This window comes from Leucoraja erinacea, chromosome 15 (genome assembly GCF_028641065.1).
Source record: "Leucoraja erinacea ecotype New England chromosome 15, Leri_hhj_1, whole genome shotgun sequence".
NCBI lineage: Eukaryota > Metazoa > Chordata > Chondrichthyes > Rajiformes > Rajidae > Leucoraja > Leucoraja erinaceus.
The window spans coordinates 10,721,510-10,745,117 of record NC_073391.1 but is presented as its reverse complement, the minus strand read 5'-3'; the positions used below and the strand labels follow the sequence as shown (position 1 = coordinate 10,745,117).

The following is a 23,608-nucleotide window of genomic DNA, read 5'->3' as shown; positions in this document are numbered from 1 at the left end:
ATCTTTCACTATAGCTACAGGCCGTCAGTCCTGACAAAATCCTCGTAAATCTTCTCTGCACTCTTCCCAGCTTGAATTTCCAGCAGTATGTTAAGAGTTGCACAAGGCATTCAATTAAGCACAAGAATGAGCATGCAAAGCTGAGGGTAATATTGGCATGGTCGGAGATTTAGCTGATGGCAGAAACCATGTGGGTAATTTTCAGATTGGTATCTGTAATCAGTGGGGTGTCAAAGAGATCAGTGCTGGGGCCTCAATTAATATTCATAGGTTGGAGGAAGGGACTAAGTGTACTGGAGCCAAATTTGCTGAAAATACAACATCAATTAGGTTTGTATGTTGTGAGGAGCACAGACTGCAAAGAGACATGGTTACATGAAGATAGACACAAAAAGCTGGAGTAACTCCGCGGGACAGGCAGCATCTCGGGAGAGAAGGAATCGGAGCGTTTCCAGTCAAGACACTTCATCAGATACGACCTGAAATGTCATCCATTCCTTCTCTCCAGAGATGCTGCCTGTTCTGCTGAGTTACTCCAGCATTTTGTGTCCACATTCAGTTTAATCCAGCATCTGCAGTTCCTTCCTACAACATAGATAGTTGAGTTGATTGAATATATTCAAGATGGGGATTGCACAAATACTTAAACTAAAAGTATGCTAGTTGATGGGAATGTGTAGAGAAGTGAGTAAGTTGTGTTGATGCCAAGATGCCATGGTCATAATCTTAAAGAATGGTGGAAAATTGGCCCGTTGGCCTATTCATGCTCTTCTTCTTCTTCTTCTTCTTCTTGCGTATGGCGTGCACAGCCTAAAGTTGTTGGACAACTTTTTCTATTTGATCTTACTTGTTTGTGCACGCTGGGTTGATTGCATTTGTCGAAACAGGGCGGACCACGTGAAACATAGAAACATAGAAACATAGAAATTAGGTGCAGGAGTAGGCCATTCGGCCCTTCGAGCCTGCACCGCCATTCAATATGATCATGGCTGATCATCCAACTCAGTATCCCGTACCTGCCTTCTCTCCATACCCTCTGATCCCCTTAGCCACAAGGGCCACATCTAACTCCCTCTTAAATATAGCCAATGAACTGGCCTCAACTACCCTCTGTGGCAGAGAGAGTTCCAGAGATTCACCACTCTCTGTGTGAAAAAAGTTTTTTTCTCATCTCGGTTTTAAAGGATTTCCCCCTTATCCTTAAGCTGTGACCCCTTGTCCTGGACTTCCCCAACATCGGGAACAATCTTCCTGCATCTAGCCTGTCCAACCCCTTAAGAATTTTGTAAGTTTCTATAAGATCCCCTCTCAATCTCCTAAATTCTAGAGAGTATAAACCAAGTCTATCCAGTCTTTCTTCATAAGACAGTCCTGACATCCCAGGAATCAGTCTGGTGAACCTTCTCTGCACTCCCTCTATGGCAATAATGTCCTTCCTCAGATTTGGAGACCAAAACTGTACGCAATACTTCCAGGTGTGGTCTCACCAAGACCCTGTACAACTGCAGTAGAACCTCCCTGCTCCTATGCTCAAATCCTTTTGCTATGAAAGCTAACATACCATTCGCTTTCTTCACTGCCTGCTGCACCTGCATGCCTACTTTCAATGACTGGTGTACCATGACACCCAGGTCTCGTTGCATCTCCCCTTTTCCTAATCGGCCACCATTTAGATAATAGTCTGCTTTCCTGTTTTTGCACCAAAATGGGTAACCTCACATTTATCCACATTATACTGCATCTGCCAAACATTTGCCCACTCACCCAGCCTATCCAAGTCACCTTGCAGTCTCCTAGCATCCTCCTCACAGCTAACACTACCCCCCAGCTTAGTGTAATCCGCAAACTTGGAGATATTGCCTTCACTTCCCTCATTCAGATCATTAATATATATTGTAAATAGCTTGGGTCCCAGCACTGAGCCTTGCGGTACCCCACTAGTCACTGTCTGCCATTGTGAAAAGGACCCGTTTACTCCTACTCTTTGCTTCCTGTTTGCCAGCCAGTTTTCTATCCACATCAATACTGAACCCCCAATGTTGCAGGTTGCAATCTCCCACCCCTTTGTGCTCTTGATTCTTTCTTATTATCTTCACCTTTTTAATAAAAGCGGCAAATGCTGGAAATATTCAGCAATTTAAGCAGCATTAACGGAGAGAGATTAATTGCAGGTCAATGAGTTTGCATCAAAAATGACCTGCAGAGTAAGGGAGGTTATGAAGAAAGAATAAAGGAAAGGCTTCTGAACCCAAGGGATCATGATGGCACAGATCCAAATTAGATTCTAATGAACAAGAAAAGAGACAAAATGTGGATCTAAGCTGGTGTAACAGAATCATTACATGAAGTCGTTAATTTAAGCATTGAGTACAAAGTACTGTAGGGCAATGTTTCTTAAACTATTTCAGTGTCATTCACCCTTGAGTCTTTATCGCAAAATTTCATTCACCTACGACTAAATTTTCTTATGATTTTTGGTAGTTTTCGTCTTATTCTCCCTTGTGTATAATTTTATATATAATTTAATTTATCACATGAGCAAAAAACATAAATTAACTCATTCACCCCAAAATAATTTAATTAACCCTTGCGTGAACCATTCACCAGTTTACACTGCTGTATAGGGTGTCCATTGCAAGATGAGAGTTATTCCTTGAGTTTGCATTAAGCTTTACTGGGTCACTGACAAAGGCAGAGAACCAATCTCACGGGCAGCCAGGAAGTCAAGCTCATTCTTTCAGTCTCAATGGCAGCATTCCTCAAAGTGGTTACTTAATTTGCATTTCATTTTCCTCGTCTTCTGTTTCCCAGCACTTTGACCAAGGACTAGTTTTATGGTAAATTGCTTTCACCTCCTGAATGACTTCTGTAGCCCTTGAAAAGATTAATTCTTGCTTTAGTCAGCTTGATCTAGCTTGAACTAATACTAGCCACTACTGAAATTAGATCCATTGATGGTGCATAAAAGTAATTAACAGCGCAATTAATAGTGGAATCGTTACAACAGGCAGAGAGCATGAATACTTCACCAACCTGCTCTGGGTCAAATGGGTGTACGATAATCACTCATCAAAATTGCTCAATTTAAAAAAATCATCTACCTTAGCCCTGATAAGGTCCGTTGGGGGAAATTTGAAACGCCTTATCTCTAATGAATTGAAAATCGATATGCACCGAAAATTAAAATACCCAGCTATTGCAAGTTCCCATGACTCAGCCATATGGAATTAAAAAAACATTATATGATCATTCTGATGGACCTCAAAGGCCAATTAAGGAGATAGAAATTAAAGGGCCTGTCCCACTTTCACAACATAATTCACAACCTTTTTTATCGTGGCCATTTTTCATCCTGCTAGAAAAAACGTCCCCAACCTACTTGATGCCACGAATACCTATGAGTAGGATCACAGCCTGCTACGACCTCGTGATGACCAAACTGTGAGTATGAGTCAAGGGCAAACTAGGCAGAGGTCGTGAATTACGTCGTGAAAGTAGGACAGGCCCTTAAGGCACAATAACTTAAGATATTCGCAGGAAAACAATTATAACATTGATCTATTATCTTTTTCAAGTAAATATCTAACTTTATTGATGGTGTTGGGGCTTCATACTTTACATGAAAGTGATAGGAAATTAGTGTAGGCCCCTGTTTAAAAAAAGGTTAGGTTTGATTTTCACCATGAATCAGGCTGATAACCTTACTGGTGCTTTACTTACCTGTAGGTTTCTTGGTTTCTTGGGTTCTTGGTCCTCCAAAATATTCCAAATGGAATTTAAACAGGATTACAGTTGCCAGGGCAGTGTTGCATTGAAACATGGAAAATTAGTCAAGAGCCTTAAAGAATTTCTCTCCAGAGAAAGCCTCCATAAAGATGAAGAAGGGGGAAGACATGTCCCTTCAGAGTGTCCCACCTTTGTGATTATATGCACTGATCGCCTCCCACACTGCAGTGGGCTTATCGTATTGGTAAAATCATACCCACCGATGCTAAGAATTATATGCAGAGGCCACAATAAATTGTGGAAGATCATTCCATAAATTACTGAGGCGTAAAAATTGGATTTGGAACATGCGGAGAGGAGATTGAAGGCAGGTTAGGGACCTTTTATGTCATGACTCTTTGCCAATCTGCTTTGAGTTTGTGAGTAAATAACATGGGCCATAGGACATACATTTACCAACAATTTCCATTGGTAAATGTGGGAATATCTGCAATACCTCAGGTCAAATCATTGATCTGAGAACAGATCCTCAGAAAAACATTGTAAGAGCATTTAATGCTATTTTTGAAGGTAGAATAAAGATTGAGGCAATCAAATGCAGGTTTCACTAAACAACATTTTTGGTGTTACCGGAGTAACAGTTTAAATGGACATGTTAGCATCAGTCCGACATTCCCTAGTGATGTGTTGCATGTTCTCATCCGCATTACAAAGCAATACAACGGCTGTGATCTTTTGCGGGTAGATCTGAAGGAGTAGACTATTGCAATGAATCAATGGTTGCTGCGTTGAAGGGGTTTGGGAGAGGCGGCATTCAGTAGAAGAACATTCACAGGAGTTCAGAGGCACCTTGTCAGGAGATTGATATCTAGTGCATGAAAGAGGTTTGCTCTTGGCTCAGGAGTACTATTGGAGCTCTCCATGGCCACAGCCAAATGTTCTGGGCAAGATATGTAAGATATTGCCAGAGCAAGCTCCTTTAGGAAATGAATGCGCTCTTGAATATTTGCAGTTGGAAAGCTTGCACTACAGGAAAATGCTCATGACTGCCCTGTTTGTGCCCAGGGGCTGAAAGGAAAGTAGTTGAAGTTTCTTCGGCTTGAGTGATCTCCATTTGGGCATCAACCAAGCTGTGAGGTCAGCCGCAGAAGTCGCAGAAGCCTAGACTGATCCTGGATGAGAAGAGGAGAGTGAATGTGACTCTAACCGCTTAAGGGTGAGGTTACATATGAGGACATGGGAGGCCTTGGACTCAGTGGTCATTTTAATAACATGATTTAAGAAGTAAGATGGCTTGTTCCGTGTTGTAAGAGCTGTTGTTTTAATAGACCAATGGTGTTGAAAATCTCAACGTGGACAAATTTTACTTTTGCTCTCATGTTGTTGTCATTTGGAAATGTTTTATGCCGGGGAAAACATGCAAGAAAGGAAGAAAGAAAGAATGAAAATCTTACAAGAAATCAGGAGACTAACGTCCAGCTTCTTCCCTACAGCCATCAGGCTATTAAACACGACAACAAATAAGCTCTGAACTGCAACAGACTATCATTATCATTGGACTATATTTATTATTTGCTGAGATTGAGTATATGTGCATGTGTAGACACACACTGAACTTTTTTTCTTCTATGTACTATGTACTATGTTTACATATTCTGGTGTGTTGCAGCAAGCAAGAATTTCAGTGTCCTATCTGGGACATATGGCAATAAAAAAACTCTTGACTCTTGAGACAAATTTATTGAGGGAGCCAAGGCAGAAAGAAATGTCTACAAAAATTCATATTTTCTAGGTTTTCCCAATTTTTCGACTTTAGCGATATGGTTCAGAAACAGCCCCTTCGGCACACCGACTCCCCGCTGACCAGTGATCATCCCGTACAATAACACTATCCTACACACAATTTACGATTTTACCGAAGCCGATTAACGTACAAACCTGCACGCCTTTGGAGAGTGGGAGGAAACCGTAGCACCTGAAGAAAACCCACACTGTCACAGGGAGAACACAGGGGGTACATACTCTGTACAGACAGCACCCATAGTCAGGTCCGAACCTGGGTCTCTGGCGATGTAAGTCACTGGCGATGTAAGGCAGCAGCTCTACTGCTACGCAATTATGCTGCCCCAACAAAATGCAAAAACATATTTTTATTGTTGTGATAATGAATTTCAAATTCGATATATCCTGATCTGAATGAATGGGAGCCATTAATCCTGGAAAGATTTGTCAGCACCATTGTTGCGAAATACATATCAATTATGGATAGCGCAACAAATTAAAGTTATCTAGCCGAAATATTTTGTGATGATGTGTTTAAAAGTAGTTATCTTGGTAGAAGCTTGGTAGAAACATTACACATTTTAGAAAGGGTAATGTGCACCCTTTAAACTATCACCTCTCATTCCATAAATGCAATTAATGATGTGAAAATTGCTTTATTCTGTTCCACAACATTTTCCTTAATCAATTATTCTGCTTTAGAGAATATGATATTGATGAGATAGCATTAAAATAGTATAATTCTGAAAGTTAATTACTGGATAGAGTATTCATTCAAAAGAGATCATTTATAAAATGAAGATAGACACAAAATGCTGGAGTAACTCAGCAGGACAGATAGTATCGCTGGAGAGAAGGAATGGGTGATGGTTGAAGTCCAGACCCTTCTTCAGACTCATTAAGACTCGTGTCAATAATTTATAAGAATCGTTTATAAAAATGTTATCTACTACAAAGCTCAGATAAACCCACCCACAGGCAATGTCATTGTCAGCCAATTACTCTTCATTATCAATCTGAATGTTGTCAATTATATTCTGCATGCAAGGCATGAAATGTATTGTGTAAGAAGGAACTGCAGATGCTGGTTTAAACCGAAGATAGACACAAAAAGCTGGAGTAACTCAGGTGGACAGGCAGCATCTCTGGAGAGAAAGAATGTGTGACGTTTTGGGTCGAGACCCATCTTCAATGTATTGTTTGTTTAGGAGCTTGCAAGTATTCCAAACATGGAGGTTAAATCATTATCTACTCTGATCAAGAAGGCTCATCAGCGTCTCTTCTTCCTGAGAAGACTGAAGAAGGTCCATCTGTCACCTCAGATCCTGGTGAACTTCTACCGCTGCACCATCGAGAGCATCCTTACCAACTGCATCACAGTATGGTATGGCAACTGCTCTGTCTCCGACCGGAAGGCATTGCAGAGAGTGGTGAAAATTGCCCAACGCATCACCGGTTCCACGCTCCCCTCCATTGAGTCTGTCCAAAGCAAGCGCTGTCTGCGGAGGGCGCTCAGCATCGCCAAGGACTGCTCTCACCCCAACCATGGACTGTTTACCCTCCTACCATCCGGGAGGCGCTACAGGTCTCTCCGTTGCCGAACCAGCAGGTCGAGGAACAGCTTCTTTCCGGCGGCTGTCACTCTACTAAACAACGTACCTCTGTGACTGACAATCACCGCTGGAGTACTGTAACTCAGTGAGGCAGGCAGCATCTCTGGAGAGAAGGAATGGGTGACGTTTCGGGTCAAAACCCTTCTTCAGTCAGGTCTTGGCCCGAAACGTCACCAATTCCTTCTATCCAGAGATGCTGCCTGGCCCGCTGAGTTACTCCAGCAGTTTGTGTCTATCTTCGGTTTAAACCATCATTTGCATTTCTTTCCTACACACTTTACTGCAGCTAGTTCAATGTGTTCGGAATTCTAACATTACTATAGGAGAACCATCGGCACAATGAAGGCAATAGTAGTGAGTTTCGGGAGGGGTGATAAGCCATGCGTGCCAGCCTCACCAATACCCCTAAGTACAAACAATCAAAGTACATGATAAAAGGTGTTTAGTGGAGCTAAACTTGTTAAGGTTGGCAGAGAATGAGCAGAGCTGTGCCAGCACAACTAGTTAAAGACTGTCAATTCTTGACAATGTTGAACGTTGTTCAACACTTCACTAGACTGCTCCTTAAGTCTGTAATCTCAGCCATTTCTTGATATCATGTGGATATTATGTGCGATTAATTGAAATGGCTGAAGAGTTGCCTTTGTGACAGTGAGCTCCCCTGAAAAATGTGAGATGGATCATTCACTTAATATTTCAAGCTGAAGATTATTGTAAACATTCCAGCCTTGTTTTTTATTCTCTGGGATCTGCCATCATTGGCTATATTTAAGAGGGAGTTAGATGTGGCTAAAGGGATCAGGGGGTATGGAGAGAAAGCAGATACAGGATACTGAGTTGGATGATGTAAAGAAATCTCACCAACACATCGTGTCTTTACTAATAGTTTATTGATAGTTCACAAGCATTGCTGTTCTAGCTGTACGTGGTCTGTCACCGGAGCTAGAGAGAGAGAACAATGGGTGGGGAGGTTGCAATTATACATCTAATAAGGGGAGTGGTTAGTAGTGGTGAGGTCACTATGTTAAAGGTACATGCACTAGTCATCTACATCCTTCCTCTTGGAAACAAAGCAATACAGTAGTGACTGAGCGACCACGTCTCATGCGCTACAAGCAGGTAAACAAACAGTTAAACAGCTAAGCGAAATCACCATACCGGACAGGCGGCTTAACCAGCCTGCCAGACCGGGTGCGTAGTTCGCCACCTCCCCCTTCTGCAGGAACAGCAGGAGCCGGAGCCGGGGCGGGCGAGCGAACCGGGGAACCATGAGGAGAAGGAGCATGCGGAGGCAGAGGAGGGGGCGCAGGCACAGCGGCGGGTGGACTGGCGGGGGAACGAGGGCTGGGCGGCGGAGAGGGTGGCTGGAACAACTGAGAAGGCAGGGAGCGAGGCATTCGTGGAGCCGCTGGAAGTGTAGCGGACAAGGGAGGGGAAAAAGGGTCAGCAGGCGGAGGTGGGGGCTCGTTGACAAGCAGCAGATGTTGGCGGGACCGGCGATATATGGCACCGTCGTGGTCGACAAGGTAAGAACGCGGCGAACCAGCATCACCGACGACGGTGGCGAGCTTGGAGTGAGCGGAGGTGGTCTGCATCCGGACGATTTGGCTGGGAAATAGACGCGGCAGAGGACAGCAGGACCGGTCATGGGAGCGCTTTTGTACGTCGTGTTTGATGGCAATGCGCTCCTGGACAGCAGCGGGCTGGAGGACAGCGGGCGCGAGGGACTGTTGGGTTACAGGGAGCGGAGGGCGCATTTTGCGAGCCATCAGCCGCTGAGCAGGCGAGCCAAGGGCAGAGTCGCGGGAGATGTTGCGAAGATTGAGGCGGGCCAGGTAGAAATCAGATTTAGACAGTCTGCAGTGCTCCAGAGAAATGATTTAACTTTCTGCAAAAGTTGCAGGTTTTTCCCATGGGAACGAGTACGGCTCCCCCATAGGCATGCAGGCGGGAGTGAGCAGCAGACACTTTCTCATTAGTCCTTATCTGCTTAAACAGGCTTGTTGACATTACATTTGTGACCCAAGCCGGGACTTCAGGACGTCGAAGGCGCGTTGGTGATGCGGGAACCATGCCCAGGCAGTGTCCTTCTTGATGACCTCCCTCAGGGGCGCACTCAGTTCGCTGAGGTCTGGGATAAACTTTCTCAGGTAATTCACCATGCCCAGGAAATGCTGCAGCCCGGGCACATCGGTGGGTGAGGACATCCCGGAGACAGCAGCCGTTTTCTCCGGGTCGGGCTTCAGCCCCGAGGCAGTAAAGACGTGGCCATGATCATATTGAATGGCGGTGCAGGCTCGAAGGGCCGAATGGCCTACTCCTGCACCTATTTTCTATGTTTCTATGTTTCTATCATTTATAGTCACAACATATTTTCCCTTGTTGTTTAGTTGTCCACTACAATTCAAGATTAGAAGTAACAGGACTGCAGATTGAGATTGTGATTGTAACATTGCAAACTTATTTGGTCAACACCTCATTTTTAGACATTTCTGGTTTTGATCCTGGCATATTCTTCATTTAATCAGGGTTGTCCAGTGCCTGGAATTATGAATTGCGTGAAGAGCAAGCCAGCTGTGTATGGAATAAAGTTCTGCTGTCTCATGGATGTGCAATATTGAGCTATTGGATTTGTGCTAAACTTATCCCTTTTATTTTGGTGATGCTGTCACACAATACACATGGGAATGTTCTCAGCAAGAATATAGCACTTCTCCTTATTGCATTTAAGTGATCTGAAAATACGACATCACGGTAAATTCTCATGACATTATGACATTGGTCTTACTTTTATGTGTGTTCCTACACTCTCTGTCACAAGTACTTGGCAGATCCACCCTTTGGGACATTAGTCGTGCATGGAGAGCAAGGAAGGGAGGGAATTGCAAAGGCCTGTAGGAATTTGCCTCATCTGTAGCTACAGGGGAAGTTCTGAAAGACTGGAGGGTGGTGAATATTGTACTGCTGTGAAGAAAGACTGCAAGGATGAGCCCGTGAATTACAGGCCTGTAAGCTGAAGGCCGACAGGGAGGATTCTTAAGGACAGGATCTACTGGCATATGGATAGGCACAGAATGATTTAAAGAGAGCCAGCATGACTTTGCACATAGGAAATTGTTTATAACAAATCTGATAGGAGTTTTTTTTAAGAGGTCACCAAGAGGATTGATGAGGGCAGAGCAGTGGGTGTTATCTATAGAGCAAGGCCTTTGACAAGGTCACAAGTTCACAAGTAGAATTAGACCAGTCGGCCCAACAAGTCTATGCCACCATGGCTGATCTCTGCCTCCTAAGCCCATTTTCTTCCTTCTCCCCATAACCCTCGGTAGTCGTTCTAATCAAGCATTTGTCTATCTCTGCCTTAAAAACATCCACTGACTTGGCCGATTAACTACCTCCTTTCTAAAATCTGAGGCTATGATCTCTGGTCCTAGACTCTCCCACCAGTGGAAACATCCCTTTCAACATCCACTTTAATTATTCTGTAAGTTTCAATGAGGTCCCCCCTCAACCTTCTAAACACCAGCGAGTAGAGGCCCAGTGCTGTCATCATATGCTGACCCTGGAATCATTCTTGTGAAAATCCTCTGGACCCTCTCCAGAGCCAGCACATCCTTCCTCAGATATGGGGCTCAAATTTGCTCATAGCAGTCCAAATGCAGCCTGACCAGCGCCTTATAGAGCCTTAGCTTTGCATCTCTGTTTATGTATTCCAGTCCCCTTGATATAAATGCTAGCATTGAATTTGCCTTCCTTATTACCACTTCGACTTGCAAATTAACCTTTTGTGAGCCCTGTGCCAGCACTCCCAAGTCCCTTTGCACCTCCGATTTCTGAATTCTTTCTCCATTTAAAAAATAATCTACACCTTTATTCTCGTTACCAAAATGCATGACTCTGCACTTTGCTGCGTGACCACGTGGTCTTATATCATAGGGTTGGCTGGAATGTTAGATCGTATTCACAGAATTACAGAGAGATTGGATGGGTTGGGACTTTTGTCTTTGGTTCGATGTATGCTGAGGGGTGACCTTACTGAGAGGCATGGATAAAGTGAATGCTCACTTTCCTTTTCACAGGGCAGAGGACTCTCAAACTAAAAGGAAGAATTCAGGATAGAGGGGAGATATTTATAAAGAGCAATTGTTTCTCTTAGATGGTAGTCCGAATCTAGAATTAATTGCCACAGGAAGCTTTAGTAGAGGATACAATTATGACTTTGAAAAGCCATTAGGACAGATATCTTGATCAGAAGGGTTTAAGGGCCAAATGCAGGAAAATACAACTAGCTTAATGTGCCAATTTGGTTGGCACAGACAAGATGGGCTGAAGGGCATGTTTCCGTGTGTATAGCTCTATGACTATGACTTAGCCAGCTCAGCATTTTCTGCCAATGAGCACCACCTATAGTCATAGAATCATGGAGCTCTGCAGCATGGAAACAGGCACTTTGGACCAACTTGTCCATGTCGACTAAATTTCCCAACCTAACTGGTCACACTTGCTTGCGCCTGGTCAACCTGTCAAACATTTCTCCAATCCTTTCATATCTTTGTAATAACTGTCATAATTCTACCCACCTCTACCATTTCCTCTCACCGATACTCACCACCCTCTGTATGAAAAAGTTGTCTCTCAGGTCTCAGTTATTTCTTCCCCTCTCAGCGTAAACTTATACCCTCTAGTTTTAGATTCCTCCGCCCTGGGGGGAAAAAATGTGGCCAATCACCTGATCCATACCCCTCATAATTAAATATACCTCTTTACCTTGAAGAAAAAAAGTCCTAACCTATCCATCCTCTCCTTAACATCTCAAACCCTTCCGACTTCCTAACTCGCTTACAATTCTATTTCCACCATTTTCCAGTTTGGTGACACCCTTCCTATAGCATGTAGACAAGAACTTTCAAAGCACTCGAAGTGTGGCATTACCAACATAATGACCTGGCAAATCCTGTACTCAATCCCCTGATCCATGTAGGCAAGCATGCAAAAATAACTTCTTCACTAACCTGTGTTACCACTTTTATGGAACACGTCTCTCTGTTCTACAACATCTCCCATGACCCTACCATTTATGTCTTGCAAGTCTTGCCCAAGTATTACCAAAAAGCTACACTTCACATTTATCCAAATTAGACTCCATTTCTTGATCCATTGGCACAGGTGATTAAGATACCATTGTGATCTTAGTAAACCTTTATCTCAGTCCACTATCCCATCAATGTTCCTATCAATGACAAACTCACTAACTATGCCAGCTGCATTCTCTTCCAAATCAATGATATATAAATAATTGAGCCAGCACTGACCCATTGGCACATAACTTGTTACTAGCATCTTGTCTGAAAAATAACAGTCTATCACCACCCTCTCTCCCTCTTTCAAGCTTTCTGTTCCAGCATTTATTGCCCCTTCCTAAGTTGTCGAGGAGGTTTTGAGGCATTTCTTGCACAATGTGTTATCCTTCTCAATAAATGGTTTACAGATTGGGAAGGTATTGCTGAAGAAGCGGGGAGGTTGATACAGCCTGTTCTGTACATGTTGCAGCCAATTGAATGTTTAGGGTGGAGAATTGGATGACAATCAACCAGGCTGCTTTGTCCTGGGTGATGTCAACCTTTTTTATTGTTGATCTTTTACTTATCGAGAGGAGTGGAGTATATTCTATAGTACTCCAGATTTGTAACTTGAGCATGGTGAAAATGGTTTGTTGATTCAGGAAGTAAGCCATTTGCTCAAACAATTGTAGATATAAGGCTGGGTGGCTCAACTCCTGACTCGTCAAACCTTTGCATCACAGCTTGGTTTGGGAACAGAAATTGCAGAGAGTTGTGGATGAGGCCAGTCCATCACACAGACCAGACATCCCGCCATCAACTCCACTTTGTGCTGCCGAAGGGAAAGCAGCCAACATAACTTCCAAGTTCCACCTCACTAATTCCCTCTTCTCCCTTCTGCCATATGGCAGAAGATCCAAAAGTTTGGAAGCATGCACTGCTTGGGAACAGTTTCTTCCCCTTTAGTATCAGACTACTGAACAGTTCTCCCACAAGTCAGGGGGGCTGTCCCGATCCCCCAACCTAAATTTGTTGTGGACACCGGACATTTTCTCTGTAACTGTTACACTGCAATGCTGTAGCACTATAATTTATCCTGTAGTATCTTTCTCTTTGCACTACCTGGTGTACTTGTATATGGCTTGAATGTACTCATGTTTAGTTTGACAGGGCTGTCAACATTGGGTGAGAGTTGGGAGTGAGAAATTGCGAGAGACCAAGCCCGAGGGAGTATAGCGACCGGGGGGAGGGACATTGGTACGGAACATTTGCATTTTTCAGCTTGAAATTGTGCAATATGGTGCATACTATAGTGAGCCTTTTAACTTAGACTTGAATGCAATATATATGCTTTAAATGCCTGATCTCAGACAATGATGAGAGGGCCTACCGGGAGGAGGTGGCTGATCTAGCACTCTGGTGCCAGGAGAACAGCCTCCTCTTGAACATCAAAAAAACGAAGGAGCTGATCATGGACTTTAGGAGGGCACATCATCCGAGGACGTACACTCCATTGAGTATAAATGGGGATCCTGTGGATAGGGTGAACTGTTTTAAATATCTGGGAGTCCACATCTCTCACAGGATATGACATGGTCATCACACGCCTCAGCACTGGTGAGTAAGGCAAGGCAGCGCCTTTACCACCTCAGGCAATTGAGGACATTCAGAGTGTCTCCGAGGATCCTACAGTGCTTCTACGCGGCGGCGGTGGAAAGCATCTTGTCCGGGAACATTACCATCTGGTTCGGGAATTGCTCTGCCAAGGACAAGAAGGCTCTGCAGAGAGTAGTGCGTTCGGCCGAACGCACTATGGGAACTTCACTCACCCCCCCTGCAGGAACTATACAACAGGAGGTGCAACTCCAGAGCAAACAAAATAGTAAGATTAAACGAGAACTTACCAGTTTGAAGTTTGATCTGTATTTGATGAGGAGTTACGATGAGGGATTTCGTGAAGAACCCCGCTTCCACGCATGCGTGTCATTCTTCAAAGCAGCGGTGTGAGGTCACAGAAACCTATAATGATCTAACATAGTAAGATTATCAAAGAGATACCAGTTTTTGATATGATCATAAGAGGGTGGGAGCGGAGGGCACGAAATCCCTCATCGTAACTCCTCATAAAATACAGATCAAACTTCAAACTGGTAAGTTCTCGTTTAATCTTACTATTTTACTTCGGAGTCACGTGAGTGACTTCGTGAAGATTTCAAAGCTCTGTGACCTCATGCCGTGGAACGAGTCCATGCTTCACAACTGCCTTGGGTATTGGGAGAGAGCATCATTAGTAGTTTTAAAACACAATTATACAAAGAGTTGTGTGGTATAACGAAAAAAAAAAAATATATATAACATTTTTTAAAATTTGAGAATCATAACCCTGTAACCTATCGGCCAAAATATTTTGTTGAACCTAAAATGTTTTCTTAATACAATGATGGCTCCAAATTAACTGGTTTATTATACAACCTGTGGAAAAACCCTTTTTTAAAATGACCCTCCTGCCATTCTGAGGATTTGGTCTGTGGGTACCTGTATAATATTGCTGCGGATGTTGCTGCAGTCCTGGTGGAATGAGAGTTGAAACATCAGTGTATATTCCCGCCATTTTTAGGACCTATTTGAGCCACCTTGAAATAGTTTGAGCCGTGACCCTATCATGCAGTTTCTTGTAAGAGATAAACAACTCCATACTCTGACCTCAAATGTTCTGAGTATATGCTATGTATTGTTAGATGTGTCTTGTTATACACAGTCGTTTGCCATATGGGTGTACCATAAAATCAAACCCTAGACCCGAGGAACCCGATCTGTTTTCTTTTATTAAATCCTGTATGACAACACCAGTTTCTTGGTGAGATGATCAGGGAGTCCAGGCTCAGTTTGCTTAATGGCTGGACTTGTTGTGCGGTAAATAACACCATGAGCATAACCATCTTCCTGGTCTGTTACTGAGGTGACAACGCTGTTATGAGCTACAAGCTCCTCAGCATGTTGAGAAAACGACACCCATGTCCCAGATTTCGGAGTACCTGGTTAGCTTACCAGGGGTGCATTCCCACCGCGTGCCGTTCCGATCCTTGTGATAGGTAATTGGAGAGTGCACTTGTGGCACTATTGATGGCACTGTAGCTCCATCGATTATCCTAATGGAGGCTTGTTAAAATTCCAATACGGCCAGAATGTTCTTGGCCTTTTGGTCGAGATTGTTGTCCAAGCAGTATATGCCCCATTTCTTGATGTGTCCAAGGTACTGCTTCCGTGTTGACAGTCTTAGTGCAGATGAGATGAGATTCATCGTCCTGTCTGACAGTGTAGTGGGTCTGTTAGACTCTACAAATCAATAAATCCAAAGTGTTATGGCATGGATGACTGCCTCCAGTCACTGGATAAATGAATAATTTTTTGGCAATGTTCATAGGGAACATGGTTCTAACACCATCCCTTGTAAGACTGAAATACCATGATTGAGAAGGTCAGTCGGGTACTCTGAAAATTCCAGATGCCGAGTGTGGTTGAATTTTCCCTAGTACCCCAATGATGGGTCCGAACGGGGGAAAACCTCACCCTATGGCTTATTTACATAACAATGCCAAGCTGGTTTACGAATTTTAGTACATAATATTGGGGCTAATGATTGCCCCTTTTGTAAGCTCTATATTGCCAAAGTTCCTCTATTGAGTCAATGCCTGCCATATAGAAACCCGCAACTGACACCAAGTCTTTATGAATAATAAGAGCATCCATCCTAAAATGAATATCTAGAACAAATGTGTTTAGGGTTAAAATCAATGATAATCCTGCAACCCTACTCTATCTTATTTTTAATAAATATGTTCAATCCCATCTTTTGTGTACAATTCTTGTAGCACCATGCGGGTTTTAGATAGTTTGGTTTATGTAAGGACAAAATGCCCTTCTGGTGTATGATGTACTGTGGTTAATGGGATGAGAAAAACCCTATCAGATAACCCTGAATACTGCTGAGATATATGAATCTGTAGTGATTATATACCATACATAACTATAGTGTTGCAACCTCCCCTACACCCGTAGGTCCCTATTTAACAGAAGAAAACCCCACCCACCTACCTCCATGGTTACTGGTGGTTTTGTTATTTCCTTGGTTTTTTGAAAATAAGGTTCTGGTTTAATATTTCTTGTTCGGGGTTGTGTGGGAGGTTGAGGCTTCCGCATCTTCCAGGGTGGCCGCCCTGGCCATACCCTAAAACGGATCCTGCAGGTTATATTGATTTCTGACACTGCTACTGGTATGAGCCACATTTTTTATGGCCTTGCCTGTGGCTGGTATCATGCTCCAAAATAGGCCCTTGCGCTGGCCTTGATGAGCCCCAGTGTCTTAGCTTAGTCCACACACGGTTCTTTATTTGCAAATGGTAGCATTTTTGGGGTCCTAGTGCTGGCTGAATGGCCGCCATCCACGTGTAGTTCAGGTCATATTGCATATTATTAAACAGATCTAGTGCGTCTTGATGGTCTTTGGTTACCTACGTTTAGTCCAGGGTGCTGGTGTATGCTATGATGCCTTCCGTCAATCCCTTGAAGGTTCTCTGGATCTTGAGGTCCTGGTTCCTGATGTTCGTCCATATGCTGCCAAATGCATTGGATTACACTGGGCACCTGTAATGCCTCACCGTTGCCAGGTGGCAGATGTCTGGCCAGTGTTTGTAAATTTTTCTTGTTGGCGTATGTGGCCAGACATATAGTAATACTATTGCCATCCTGGATCCAAGTCTACCCATGTTTGACTTGGCTAAAGTAATCGGCCACCATGTCCAGCAGAGTCCCTGCTGTGTTAGGATCATGGGACGCTGTATTACCAGGCTCTGGCCCATCAGGGTCCTGCCTACTCTTTTTTATAGAGTTAGAGATCTCTAGGGTCCCACACGGGGTACCCCTGTGGGGCTTAACTGCTGCCCACTTGTCTTTTGTTCTGCGGACCCCTCTTGCAAGTCAACCCAGAACTGACCCACAGTGCTCCCCTCTGATGGGGTAGAAGCATTGTGCAGCCCTCAAAGAGGTACTGCTGTGGGTTTTATCATGTTGGAGCAAGGCTCCATACACCGCTTCTTCCCGCTCCAGCCCTCTCGGGCGCTGGTTGCCGGCGGTTTTATGCAAAGTCGGACCCTTCTGAGTCCACTACCTTGTTTGATTTGTGTCTAGCCTTACCGCTCGGTCACATGGATCTGGCCGGTGCGGGGCCGACATCGGGCACAGCTGATCCCACTACGGTTGATCCAAGTGCCGCTGGCTGCTGCTGGCTGCCCGCTGTTCCATGGTCCTCCTTCTCCAGTTTTGTCCTTCCTTCCGTGAAGTGGATATGGCCGGTGTGGAGGATAACTGGCACAGCTGCTTCCATCTATTCCTTTAACCTGGCTTCAACGCTCTCAGCACTCCTGGCTGCTCCTTTATCTAAGACCCCTGGGACCCACCCCCGTACTGACGGTACTGGTCCCTTATGGTCGTTGCAGCCGGTCAACCCCACTCTAATGCCCTCAATTCTGGGCACTCCTACTTATATGGTCCTTAGATAAGGGACATACAAGACATTAAAACTGATGATAACAGCTACTATAGTTTTTATATAATATATATAGTCCCTAGATAAGGGGTGTATCAGATATTAAACTGATAAGAACAGATACTACACTTGATCTTAGCCAAAAAAAACGAGAAGCGATTATTGTAACTAAAACCCCGCTGGGACCGACCCTGGTACTCACATACTGGTCCCTTGTAGTAGATTGCAGCCAGTCAACTGCAAAGTCCTTTGCTGCCGAGAAATGAACTTTCTCACCATGCTGGAGCGAAGTTGGGCACAGGTGTTTTTCCCTCTCCGGGAACCGATGTGCCCATGCTGCTCCTGCCGTTGCCAGCACCTGCAGCTGCCTGTGCTCCTGCAGCTGTTAGTGCTCCTGCAGCTGCCGGCTGCCACTGCTGCTGCCGCTGCCGCTGCTGCTGCTACTGCTGCTGCCGCTCCTCCGCGGTTCTCCTGCCGGCCTTCTGCACCTTACATGGACCTGGTCCATGTCTGCACCTAGAAAGGTAAGTTGAAGGAAAACGCAGGGTCTCTTACCTGCTGTTCCCGACTTTCCTTCTCCCGCCGGTGACCGTCGTTCCCTGTGTCGGGTTCGAGCCGCTTGGACCGACCCCGGTGTTCACGGGCCTGGTCCTTCGCGGCAGTTCCGCAGCCGGTAACCCCGGCTGTTCCTATGGATCCCCTGGCCCTTACCTTGTGAAGAAGGTTTTCAGCCCGAACGTCCCGTTCCGACTCCATAAGTGCCGCTGCACTCGCTGAGCGTTTCGAGCCCCGGTACCGCTGGTCCGAGCTGTCTGTCCCGCAGCCTCTGTGCTGGCTGCTACCGACTGTTCCCAAGCCAGTCTCGTTTGAGACTGGCATAGGGACCTTTTTTACTTTGCTTCCCGCCCGGCCGAGAGGTGAATTTTGCCGGTGCGGGAGCAAAGTCGGGCTCAGGTTGTTCCCCCCCCCAGGGAAACTCGTGCTGTTGCTGCCGCTGGCTGCTCGCCCTCCACGGGTCTCCCCGCCGGCTTTCCGCAGCCACCTAAAAGTAAGTAGAAAAAAGGAACGCAGAGTCGCTTACCTGCTGTTCCCGACTTTCAAATCTCCCGCTTGGGGAACGCCGTTCCCCTCTGTGTGACTCGTTGCAATGCGTGTAGCGATATGACACGCATGCGTGGAAGCGGGGTTCTTCACGAAGTCACTCACGTGACTCCGAAGTAAAATCATGAGAGACCTCTTCCACCCCTGCAACGGACTGTTCCAGCCGCTACGGTCAGGCAAACGCCTCCGTTGCCATGCAGTGAGAACGGAGAGGTTGAGAAGGAGTTTCTTCCCAGAGGCAATTCGGACTGTAAACGCCTCTCTCACCAGGGACTAACTCTACAGAACGTTTTTCCTTCTATTATTTATTATGTAAAATAATATGTGTGTTATGATTGTGTTTATAATTTGTTTGGTTGTTTTGTTGTTCCGCGAGCATTGCCACTTTCATTTCACTGCACATCTCGTATGTGTATGTGACAAATAAACTTGATTTGACTTGACTTGACTTGACTTAAATTGGATTGGAGCGTTTTTGAAAGGGGGGAGGCTGTGCGATCACTGATCACTGGCTTTGGGGTACCCAGTGAGGGAGTGGAGCAACTGAGTGGGGAGAGGGTGTGGAAGAAGGGTGTTCCCCCTCCCAGGGTAGGAACCTTTTGAAATTTGATGTATTAAAATCATGTTTTAGTGCACTGTAGAAGTATGATTTCAATGTTTTTTGTATGAAGTATTTTTAAGAGGTAACTTTTTAAGGGGTAACTTTATCCACACAAAGGGTGATGGGTGTATGGAACAAGCTGCCAGAGGAGGTAGTTGAGGCAGGGACCATCCCAACATTTAAGAAAAAGTTAGACTGATACATGGATAGGACAGGTTTGGAGGTATGGACCAAAAGCAGGTGGCGTAGCTGGGACATGTTGGCGGGTGTGGGCAAGTTGCACCGAAGGGCCTGTTTTCACACTGTATCACTCTATGACTACATTATACCTCCACCGTGCATGAATGCTTCAAAATCAAGTGATCGAGTTTTATTGCCATTTACTCAAGCATAGAAACATTGAAAATAGGTGCAGGAATAGGCCATCGGCCCTTCGAGCCAGCACTGCCATTCAATATGATCATGGCTATTCATCTAAAATCAGTACCTCTTTCCTGTTTTTTCCCCATATCCCTTGATGTCGTTAGCCCCAAGAACTAAATGTAACTCTCTCTTGAAAACATCCAGTGAATTGCCTTCTGTGGCAGAGAATTCCACAGATTCACAACTCTCTGCATGAAGAAAGTTTGTTCTCATCTCAGTCCTAACTGCCCCCCCCCTCCTTTATTCTTAAACTGTGGCCCATGGTTCTGAACGCCCCTAACATCGGGAACATTTTTCCTGCAGTAAGTGAAAATCTTTTTTTTTTTTTTTTTTTTATATTTTTTTTATATATATATATATATATTTTTTTTTAGAAGTACAGTAAATTGCAGTAATACACATCACATATATCTTATTACATTCGTTGTACCACTTTGTTTTTCGAGCTTTGAAAAAGGTGGAAATAAAAGAAGTAAGGAAAGTGAGCAAGAGTCGTGAAGGTGCAGGAAAGTGTTGGGAAAAGAAAGCCCCTTAGAGAAGAAGTAAGAGAAGGAAGTAAAGAAAGGAAATAGACCCTGGAAAGAAAAGAAAAAAAAGGAGAAACAATCGCTCTATTATAACACAAAACTCCGCAAAAAAGGATATAGCAACCGTGTTTTGTTTTTATTTTTTATTTTTACCCCCCGTTACCAGATCATGGTACCATTTATTTTTTAAATTACTATTACACCTTATGCTTGTAATAGTTCCATAAATGCAGACCAGTCTTTTGGAAGTGGTCTGCTTTGCCTGCTAGGAGGAGTCTCATCTCTTCCAGGTGTAATGTTTCGAACATGTTTGAAATGCACATTTTTATTGTTGGTATTGGAGCGTTTTTCCAGTATTTGAGTATAAGCTTTTTTCCCATTATTAGCCCGTAATTAAGTAAGTTCTTTTGAAATGCGTTTAGTTCGGGGTTACCTTCCGATATTCCAAAAATGATCCATTCTGCTTTTGGTACAAGTTTTATTTTAATTAATTTTGTGATGATTTCAAATATTTCGTTCCAGAATTTTTGGATTTTTATACAAAAAACAAAAGTGTGCGCTATGGTAGCTTCTTGAGACTGACATTTATCACGTGGGTGAGACATTGGGGAAAACTTTATTTATTTTAGTTTTTGAATAATATAGTCTATGTAATGTTTTGAATTGAATTAGAGTATGTCGTACGTTGACCGAGCATTTATGCACATATAGTAAGTGCTTATCCCAGCTCTCTTTTGAAATTATTATAGCTAGTTCTTGTTTCCAGTATCTTCTAATACCATCGGTTGAAGGTAATTCTATATTTAAAATAATGTTGTATAAGTATATTAGATTTGCTGATTCAGCCTTTGTCTTCATAGCTTCATCCAATATGTCTGGGGGCATGTTATGATAGTCTTTTGTGTATTTTTTCAGATAGTCACGGATTTGAAGATATTTAAAATATTGATTATTTTTCAAATTATATTTCAGTTGTAATTGTTGAAATGATAATAATTTTCCCAATTCATACAAGTCTCCGAGCGTTTTGATTCCCATTCTTTCCCATTGTGTAAATGGGAATATAATTGAAGGTTTAAACAACGGATTGTTGACTATTGGCATTAAAAGAGATAGATTTCTTAATTTTAGATTCTGTTTTATTTGTTTCCAAGTTCTAATTGTGCTATGTATCATTGGATTTTTATTGTAATTTTTGTTATTCAGATTCATTGGTGAGAGGAGAGTCGCTCCTGTATTACACGGAGAGCAGTCCTCTCTCTCCATTACAATCCAGTCCACCTGCTGTGCAGAGTTGTCCAGCAGGTGAATCATATTTTTAATATTTACTGCCCAATTATAGTACATAAAGTTACGGAGCGCTAGACCACCCATCTCTTTTGGTTTACTAAGGTGTGCTCTTTGTATTCTGTGGGATTTATAATACCATATAAAATTTGTAATGTCTGGGTCTAGATTTTTGAAAAACTTCTTTGGAAGATATATAGGTATTGATTGAAATAAATTCTGACTTCAGAATTAAGGGACAGAAATTTAGGGGTAACATAAGGGGGAACTTCTTTACTCAGAGAGTGGTAGCGGTGTGGAATGAGCTTCCAGTGGAAGTGGTGTCGGCAGGTTCATTGGTATCATTTAAAAAATAAATTGGATAGGCATATGGATGAGAAGGGAATGGAGGGTTATGGTATGAGTGCAGGCAGGTGGGACTAAGGGAAAAAAAGTTGTTTGGCATGGACTTGTAGGGCCGAGATGGCCTGTTTCCGTGCTGTAATTGTTATATGGTTATATGGTTAAATATAGGATTTGTGGTAAAAAAATATCATTTTTATAGCATTTATTCGACCTATTAAAGACATCGGGAACGTTTTCCAGAATTTGATTAGATTATTTAATTTCTTAAGTAAGGGACTATAATTGGCATTAAACATAGCATGATAGTTTCTAGTAATTTCAATTCCCAAATATTTGAATTTTTCTGTGGCTATTTTAAAGGGGAATTTCAAGAGATGTGTTGAGTCTTTCGGTTTTATCGACATAATTTCACTTTTGTTCCAGTTTATTCTGTATCCTGAGAAAGATCCAAAGTCCTCAATTAGATTTAATATGTTTGGTATACTGATTTGGGGTTTTGTGATATACAGTAGTACATCGTCTGCATATAAAGATATTATGTTATTTGAATATTTTGTATTATAACCGTAAATATCCGGGTGTGTTCTGATTTTTTCAGCTAAAGGTTCAATTACCAGAGCAAATAACAGCAGTGATAATGAACATCCTTGTCTATTGCCCCTTGATAATTGGAATTTTGTAGATAGTATATTATTAGTTAATATTCTAGCCGTGGGTTTGTTATATAATAATTTTATCCATGCGATGAAGTTTTCTCCCATTTGAAGTTTTTGCAATACTTTAATCATATAATCCCATTCGACTTGATCAAACTCTTTTTCTGCATCCAATGAAATGATAGATAACTCTTGTTCTTGAGGTTTGTGAGAGTGCATTATGTTAAGCAGACGTCTCAGGTTATTAAATGAATGTCCCTTAGGTATAAATTCCGTTTGATCCTCATTTATTAATTTACTAACATATTTACTTAGTCTTCTAGCTAGTGTTTTCGCTAATATTTTTTGATCCGTATTTAACAAAGCAATAGCTCTATATGAGCCTGGTTCTTCTATATCTTTATCTTTTTTAAGTATTAATGTGATCGTTGATTTTGCTAGTGTTTCAGGTAAGATTTGTTCTTTAAAAGCGTATGTATACATTTTCTGTAGACGTGGTGTAACTATGTCGTAAAAACATTTATAAAATTCATTACTGAATCCTTCTGGTCCTGGTGTTTTTCCATTCTTAAGTGTGTTTATTGTGTCTTCTATTTCCTTAGATGTAATTTGTGCTCCCAGTTCCTCTTGTTCCTTCAGTTCTAGTTTTGGAAGGTTACAATTGTCCAGAAATTCTGAAACTTTATTATTGTCTATTATCGTTTTTGATGTGTATAAATTCATGTAAAATTGAGCAAATCTTTTATTGATATCATTAGGTAGTGTTAATAATTCCCCTCTATCTGATTTAATCTTTAAAATTGCATGATCTTTTTCCCGTTTTTTCAGTTGGCGTGCAAAAAGTTTATGGGGTTTATCCCCAAATTCGAAATGTTCCTGTTTTGTAATTTGGAATAGTCTTATAACTTTCTCTGACAATAATTTATTTAGCTTAAATTTCAG

The 23,608-nt window shown here is 42.9% G+C and overlaps 1 protein-coding gene and 1 pseudogene across 1 annotated transcript in view; one reads left to right on the top strand and one right to left on the bottom strand.

Moving 5' to 3' along the window:
- tcerg1l (transcription elongation regulator 1 like) overlaps positions 1 to 23,608 on the top strand; it is a 662,686-nt gene that overhangs the window by 279,631 nt on the left and 359,447 nt on the right. The gene's annotated exons all lie outside the window — the stretch shown is intronic.
- On the bottom strand, positions 17,778 to 17,886 carry LOC129704400 (U2 spliceosomal RNA; annotated as a pseudogene).